Source organism: Manis pentadactyla, chromosome X (genome assembly GCF_030020395.1).
Source record: "Manis pentadactyla isolate mManPen7 chromosome X, mManPen7.hap1, whole genome shotgun sequence".
Classification (NCBI taxonomy): domain Eukaryota; kingdom Metazoa; phylum Chordata; class Mammalia; order Pholidota; family Manidae; genus Manis; species Manis pentadactyla.
In genome coordinates this window covers 126787770-126796623 of record NC_080038.1, presented here as the reverse complement: position 1 = coordinate 126796623, position 8854 = coordinate 126787770, and the positions used below count along the sequence as shown (strand labels likewise).

At 35.9% G+C, this 8854-nt stretch overlaps 1 non-coding gene across 1 annotated transcript; it reads right to left on the bottom strand.

The window, feature by feature from the left end:
- Nucleotides 1-6190: 6190 nt before the first annotated feature.
- On the bottom strand, nt 6191-6381 carry LOC118935171 (U2 spliceosomal RNA). Its single transcript, XR_005033702.1, has one exon. It is a non-coding gene; the product is annotated as a U2 spliceosomal RNA (small nuclear RNA).
- Nucleotides 6382-8854: the final 2473 nt, after the last annotated feature.

The window sequence follows — 8854 nt, the reverse complement described above, 5'->3', positions numbered from 1 at the left end:
GGTAGAATTTGGCTGTGAAGTCATCTGGACTTGGTATTTTGTTGTTCGGGAGTTTTTTGATTACCAATTCCATTTCATTTTTGGTACTTGTTCTGTTCAGATTTTCTGTTTCTTCCTGGGTCAGTCTTGGAAGGTTGTATTTTTTGAGGAAGTTGTCCATTTTCTCTAGGTTTTCCAATTTAAATTGGCATATAATTTTCATAGTATTCTCTAATAATTCTTTATAATTCTGTGATATCCATTGTGATTATTCCTTTTTTGTTTCTGTTTATATGTGTACATTCTCCTTCTTGTCTTGATAATTATGACTATGGGTTTATCTATTTTGTTTATTTTCTCAAAGAACCAATACCTGGTTTCATTGATTTTTTTCTTTTGTTTCATTCTTCTCTAATTTATTTATTTCTGCTCTGATCATTATGTCCCTCCTTCTATGGACTTTGGGCCTCATTTGTTATTCTTTTTCTAGTTTCTTTAATTGTGAGTTTAGACTTTATTTGGGATTGTTCTTGTTTCTTGAGGTAAGCCTGTATTGCTCGGTGCTTTCCTCTTAGAACTGCCTTTGCCGCCTCCCACAGGTATTGGGTTGTTGTCTTTTTGTTTTCATTGTCTCCATGTATTGCTTGATTTCTGTTTTAATTTATTCACTGATCCCTTGATTATTTAGAAGATTGTTGCTTAGCTTCTATGTGTTTGTAGGTCTTTTTGTTTTCATTGTGTAATTTATTTCTAATTTCATACTATTGCGGTCTGAGAAGCTGTTTGATAGAATTCCAATTTTTTATAATTTTTTTCCTTTGATATCATTAATGTAGAATTACTTGAACAACATTATGGTTACTAGACTTCCCCCATTATAAAGTACCCCCCATGTACCCCATTACAGTCACTGTCCATCAGTGTAGTAAAATGCTATAGAATCATTACTTGTCTTCTCTGTGCTATACTGCCTTCCCCGTGACCCCCCACCTTACATTACGTGTGCTAATCGTAATGACCGATTTTCCCCCTTATCCCTCCCTTCCCACCCACCCTACCCAATCCCTTTCCCCTTGGCAACTGCTACTCCATTCTTGGGTTCTGTGAGTCTGCTGCTGTTTTGTTCCTTCAGTTTTTGCTTTGTTCTTATACTTCACAGATAAGTGAAATCATTTAATACTTGTCTTTGTCTGGCTTATTTCACTGAGCATAATACCCTCTAGCTCCATCCATGTTGTTGCAAATGGTAGGATTTGTTTTCTTCTTATGGCTGAATAATATTACATTGTATATATGTACCACATCTTCTTTACCCATTCATCTACTGATGGACACTTAGGTTGCTTCCATTTCTTGGCTATTGTAAATAGTGCTGTGATAAACATAGGGGTGCATGTCTTTTTCAAACTGGGCTATTGCATTCTTAGGGTAAATTCCTAGGAGTGGAATTCCTGGGTCAAATGGTATTTCTATTTTTAGTTTTTAAGGAACCTCCATACTGTTTTCCACAATGGTTGAACTAGTTTACATTCCCACCAGCAGTGTAAGAGGGTTCCCCTTTCTCCACATCCTCGCCAACATTTGTTGTTGTTTGTCTTTTGGATGTTGACCATCCTAATTGGTGTGAGGTGATATCTCATTGTAATTTTAATTTGCATTTCTCTGATGATTAGCCATGTGGAGCATCTTTTCATGTGCCTGTTGGCTATCTAAATTTCTTCTTTGGAGAAGTGTCTGTTCAGCTCCTCTGCCCATTTTTTAATTGGCTTATTTGCTTTTTGTTTGTTGAGGTGCAATTTTTAAAATTTTAATGAGGCTCTTCTTGTGGCCTAGTATGTGATCTATTATGGAGAACTTTTCATGTATACTTGAGAAAAATGTGTATCCTGCTGCTTTTTGATAGGGCTTTCTATAGATATCTGCTAAGCCCATTTAATATATTATAATATATTATTTAGTGCTTCTGTTTCCTTATTTATTTTCTCTCTGGTTTATTTGTCTATTGATGTGAGTGGTGTGTTAAAGTCTTCTAAAATGAATGTGTTGCTGTTTAATTCTGTTAGTATTTGTTTTATATATTTAGGTGCTCCTATGTTGGGTGCAAAGATATTTATGATGGTTGCTTCTTCTTTTTGGACAGATCCTTTTATCATTATGTAATGTTGTTCTTTGTGTCTTGTTACTTTCTTGTTTTGAAATCAATTTTGTTTGATATGAGTATTGCTACTCCTGCTGTTTTCTCCCTATTATTTGCATGGAATATCTTTTTCTGTTCCTTCACTTTTAGTCTGTGTATGTCTTTGGGTCTGAAATAAGTTTCTTGTAGGCAGCATAAAGATGGGTCTTGTCTTCTTATCCATTCTTCCACTTTATGTTTTTTGATTGGTGCATTCAGTCCATTTACATTTAAGGTGATTATTGGTAGGTATGTACTTATTGCCATTTTATTGTTTTCTGGCTTTTTTATAGCTCCTCTATGTTGCTATTTTCATCTTTTATACTCTTCTCTTGTTTTTCTTTAGTGTTGTAATAGGATCATTACAGTTAGTAACAGTGTTGTAATAGAATTTCTCTTTTTTAAATTCATCTATTTTTGTGTGTATGTATTTATTGTAGGCTTTAGTTTTGTGGTTACCAAAGGTTCAGGGATAGTTCCTTACTATATAATAGTCTTAAATTGCTGATTACTCTACTTCAAACACAATCTAATAGTACTTTTTTCCCCTTAGTCTTCTTCTTCCACATTTTTCATATTAGATATCATAATGTGCACTTTTGTATATCCCTTGACTGATATTATTTATAGTTGATTTTGCTTCTTTTGTTTTAATTTCATACTTCCTTGGTAATTAGTTGGTCTACCACCTTTACTGTGTGTTTATTTTCACTGGTGAAAGCTACTTAACCTTAGAGTCATTTCCATGTACAGCAGACTCTTTAAGATGTCCTGTAAGGCTGGCTTAGTGGTGGCAAATTCTTTCAACTTTTATTTATCTGGAAATTGTTTAATCCATGATTCCAATTTAAATGAAAACCTTGCCAGGTAGAGGATTCTCAGTTGGAGGTCCTTCTGCTTCAGTACATTAAATATATCTTGCCACTCCCTTCTGTCCTGTAGTTTCTGTTGAGAAGTCTGCTGATAGCCTGATGGGGTTTCCTTTATAAGTAATCTTTTTTCCCTCTCTGGCTGTTTCCAACACTCTCTCCTTATCCTTGATCTTTACCGTTTTAATTAGTATATATCTTGGTGTTTTCTTCCTGAGGTTCCTCTTGTTAGGAGCTCTCTGTGCTTCCATGACCTGAGTGTATATTTCCTTCCCTAGATTGGGGGAGTTTTCAACAATTAGTTCCTTAAAGAAACTTTGTCTCTCTTTGTCTTTCTCTTCTCCTTCTGCTATCCCTATTATGCAAATATTGTTTTGTTTGGATTGGTCACATAGCTCTCTTATTCTCTCATTCCTTGACATCCTTTTTTCTCTCTGTTCCTTAGCTTCTTTGTTTTCCTGTTCACTAATTTCCATTTCATTTATCATCTCCTCTACATGTTCTAATCTACTTTTAAAGCCTTCCAGTGTATGTTTCATTTTAGATACTGTATTCTTCAGCTCTGAGTGGCTCTTTTTCATGTCTTCTATCTCTGTTGAAGTCCTCCCTGACATCTTGAATACTTTTCTGTAAATTCATGAGCATGTTTAGACTTTTATTTTGAAATCTTTGTCAAGAAGATTGGTAATCTCTGTTTCATTTAGCCCTATTTCTGGGGTTCTCTCTTGTAGTTTTGTTTGGATCAGATTCCTCTGCCTACTCATTTTGTCAGAGTTTCTGTGTTTCTTCCTTTGTCTTAGATGTCTCTGCTGTGCTTTCTGGTCTAAAGAGTAATAGCTTTATAAAGAAGCTTTATGATGCTTTACTCTCTAGTGCCAGGTTCTATTCTGTGGGGGCCTCAGCATGGCGAGGGTGGTGCCACTTTTCTTTGTGGCTTCTGTAGTATTTTAAGCCTTGATGGACAGTTTGGTTTAGCTGCTGCCTTTGTGATCAGCTCAGAAGTCTTTGTTAAGTTCGTTGTAGGTGGAGCCACCCTCTGCCTTGCTTGCAGCAATGGCAAGGTTTCAGGGTTAATGGGGTGGGTGGACTGATGTGCAGCTCTGCCCTGGTTGGACATGCAACACTAGGTTTGGACACTCACAGGGAGGAAGGATTTCTTGGGGCTGGCTCCTGCAGGCACCTCCCCAGTTGGGTTACAGTGGAGCTAAAGAAGCTGGGAGAGTCTCCCTCTGACTGCTAGGCTGCCATGTCTGATGTTGCTGCTGGACCAAATGGGTTGGCTCCTGGCAGCGTGCTCAAGGAAGGTCCTTGGGGCTGCATTGCCAGCAAGGGGGATGGAGTATCCGGGGTTCCCAAGTGTTCCAAATCTGTTCGGCTGAGTAAGGTCTGGGGAGGTATCCTCCACCTGCTCTTTCTCCTGAGGAGAGAGTTCCATCAAACCTTTGCCCCTTTGGTACCCCTCCCACTCCTGGCAAATCTATCAAGCTCCTGTCTCCACTTCGGATCTCTGTACTGTCAGAGCATGCCTGCTTTCCACACTGGCTGTAGTCTCAGCCTCCCAGTGTGTTCTGCTTGTCCCTGGTGTCCAGCCCCACAAATCATCAGAATCCAATGTAATGTGGGCTCATGCTCCTGGAGCAGATCTCCAGGGCCAGGTGTACATTGCTTCTAGGGTCCTACACCCTCCCCACTCTGTTCCTTTTTCTTCTGTCTGTAGGCTTGGATGGGGGAGGGCTTGGATTCTGCTAGATCTTAGCTTTGTCACTTTACCCTTGTCTTGGTCATCTTCTCTCTTTCCTCATGTGTAGGTGGTCTGTTCTGCAATCTTCTGGTCATTCTGAGGTTTGGTTGTATTTACTGTATTTTCTTCTTTTATGTGACTTTTTGGGGGAGGTTTCTGCCTTGCCTTCCTATTCCACCATCTTCAATTGTATTTCTTCTCACAGTGTACATCTTAAATTTACACCATGTTTATGTCAATTATATTTTAAGAAGTCTCAGGAAAAAAGATCTCAAATCAACAACTTTTTTCTTAAGAAAATACAAAAAGAATAGTATACGAAATGTGCAGTAAGCAGAAGAAAGAAAATAAAGATTACACGGAAATAAATGAAATATAAAATAAACGAGAGAAACATTAATGAAACCAAAAGTTCTTTGAAAATATCAGCAAAATTGACAAACCTTTAGTGTACAAACAAAACAAAAGAAAGCTTGAATGTCTAAAATCATGAATGAAAGGGGTGGTACTATTATTAGTATTACATAAATGTAAAAGATTACAATGAAATACTTTTAACAATATATGCCAGTAAACTATATAACCTAGATGAAATGGACAAATTCAGAGAAAAGTACAAACTACTACAACTGTCTGTCTCAAGAAGAAAGAGAAAATCTGGAGAGACTTACAACAAGTAAAAATACTGAATTAGTTATCAATAGTCTTACCACAAAGAAATCCCAGGCCCAAAGTCTTTACAGGTGAATTTTATCAATCATTTAAAGAAGAATTAGCATCAATCGTTGACAAATTCTGTGAAAAAAAGAAGAGGAAGGAACACTTTTAATTCATTTTGAGGTCAGTTTCACCCTAGTATCAAAGTAGACAATGAAAACTATCAACCAATATCTCTTATAAATATAGATGGAAAAAGTTTCAACATAATGCTAGAAAACCAAATTCAGCAATGTATATAAAGGGTTATACAACAATATTAAGTGGGGTTTATCCCAGGAATGAAAGAATGGTTCAACATATGAAAATCAATCAAGTTTTATACCATATCAAGAGAAAAAGGAAAAGAATCACAAGATGATTATCTTGATAGAAACAAATAATGTATTTGACAGAATGAACACCCTTTCGTAATAAAAACACTCAACAAAATATTAATAGGAAGGAACTTTCTTTTTTAAATAATTGGTCCTGTCATCTTCCAGTGGTTGGCCCTCTCACCAATCACCAGGATTCTCACTCCATAGGTTGAACCTAGTGATGAAAAGCAGGAGATGCTACCAAAACTAAAGTTAAAATGTCAAACTAAGAAGCCTACATGGGGAGGAAGCATGAAAGCTGTCTATGGAAACAAAGTACAGCTCTTGAAGGTGAGGTGGGAAGTGAAAACAACACATTTTTTTCTTTTAAACCTCATTTTTATTTCCAAAGGGGTGCACCATTCCTGGAGATACTGTAATACCAAGTCAATGAATGAAGTGGATAGAGCAAGCTTCTATTCTATCTTCCTGCTCCCCAAATACATTTAACATATTGTCCTCAGATAGAGAATATATCAGATATTAAACTGATAAGAAGAGATATTACACTTGATCTTAGCCAAGAGTCCAAGAAGTGATTGAAGGAAACTTTCTTAATTTGATAAAGGGCATTACAAAAAGACCCCTAGCAAACATAGTTAATGATGAAAAAATGAAAACTTTCCCCATAAGATCAGGAACAAGACAAGGATGTTTCCTCTCTGTTTTTATTCAATATTTTACTGAAGCTTCCAGCCAGGGCATTTAGGGAAGAAAGTGAAATAAAATGTCATCTAGAATGGAAAAGAAAAAGTACAACTATTTCTATTCACAGATGATATAATCTTCTATATAATACCAAGGAATGTGCCCAAAAAACCCTATTAGATCTAGTAAATATGTTCAGCAAGATTACAAGATTACAGGTCTCAAAATCAATATACAAAATCCACTGTATTCTTGTACACTATAAATGAAAATCTGAAAATGTGATAAGAAAATAATTCCATCTGCAATAGTATTAAAAGGAATAAAATACTTAGGAATAACTTTAATTGTATGTGTAAGACTTATATACTAGAAACTTCAAAATATCACTGAAAGTAATTTTGCAAGACCTAAATAAATGGTTCATGGACTGGAAAACTAATATTAAGATGAAAATACTTCCCAATGTGGTCTACAGATTCAGTGCAATCCTCATCAAAATCCCACCTGCCTTTTTTACAGAAATTGAGAAGCTAATCCTAAAACTCATGTGGGAGTACAAAGGACCCATGACAACCAAAGCAATCTGAAAAAGAATAATAAAATTGGAGAACTTACACTTCTGGGTTCCAAAACTTATTACAAAGCTACAGTAACAGTAAGATAGTGGGGTACTAGCATAAATATAGACATACAGATCAATGGTATGGAATTGAGAGTCCAGAAATAAACCTATACTTTTGCAGTCAATTTATGTTGTGACAAGTGTGCCAAGAGAAGTCAGTGGTACCCAGTGCTGGTATAACTGGATATCCACATGCAAAAAGAATGAAGTTGGACTATTATCTCACATCATCCACAAAAATTAAAAGATAAAAATGGATTGAAATGATTTCACTCATTTGGGGAGTATAGCTACAAAGCAAAATTGAAGGAACACAACAGCAAGAGACTCACAGACTCCAAGAAGGGACTAGCGCTTATGAAAGGGGAGGGGTGGGGAAGACTGGGTGCGGAGGGGGAAGGGGTTTGAGAGGCATTATGATTGGCACACATGGTGTGTGTGGGGTCATGGGGAACACAGTATAGCACAGGGAAGACAAGTAGTGACTCTGTGGCATTTTGCTTTGCTGGTAGACAGTGACTGCAATGGGTTTAGGGGGGAACTGGATAATATGGGTGAAAGTTGAAACCACAATGTTGCTCATGTCAAACCTTCATAAGATTGTATATCAATGATACCTTAATAAAAAAAAGTGCATCAACAACAGCAACAACAACAGGATGTAGATCTTCCTGACCTTGGAATATGCAATGGTTTGTTAGATATGACACCAAAAGCACAACAAAGACAACAAAAAAGGATAAATTATGCTTTGTCAAAATTGAAAATGTTTCAAAGAATGCCATCAAGAAAGTGAAAAAGTGCACAGATTTAAAGAGAATATTAGCAAATAACATATATGAGAAGGGACTTTATCCATAATATATAAAGAACTTTTGCAGTTCAATAATATAAAAACACAAATAATCCAATTAAAAATAGGCCAAAGATTTAAGTAGATATTTTTGTGAATAAGATATGCAAATGGCCAATAAGCACATTAAAATATGCTCAACATCATTTATCATTACAGAAATACAAATAAAAATCACAGTAAGAGACCACTTTGCACCTACTAGAATGGTTATAATAAAAAGACGTACAATAACATGTTGGGAAATGCAGGGAAATTCAAATCCTATGCATATCTAGTGAGAATGTAAAATGTCACATTTACTTTTGAAGGCAGTTTGACCGCTGCTCAAAATTTAACATAGTTATCATATAACATAACAATTTCACTTCTAGGTATATACTCAAGATAATTGAAAACATATGTGCACACAAACACTTGTGCATGAGTGTTCATAACAGTATTAATCATAATAGCACAGAAGTGGGAAACCTCAAACGTCCACCAAATGGTGAATGAATCAACAATATTTGGTAGATTCATTCAATGGAATATTATTCAACCATTAAAAGTAATAAAATGCTGATACATGATACAATATGGATAAATCTTGAAAACATTATACTACATGAAATAAACCAGTCAGATAACTCTATGTATTGCATGATTCAATTTATATGAAATGTCTAGAATAGACCTGTAGAGGCAGGAAGTAGATTAGTGGCTGGAGGGATGGGAAAATGGGGAATGACTGCTCTTTGGAGTGATGAAAGTGCTGTAAAATTAGATAGTGGTGATGCTCACACAACTTTGTGAATGTATTTAACACCACTTTATTGTAGAGGTTAAAAACTAAAAAATTAAAACAAAAACATTTGGTCATATCAGATAACTTTGGACCTTCTCAG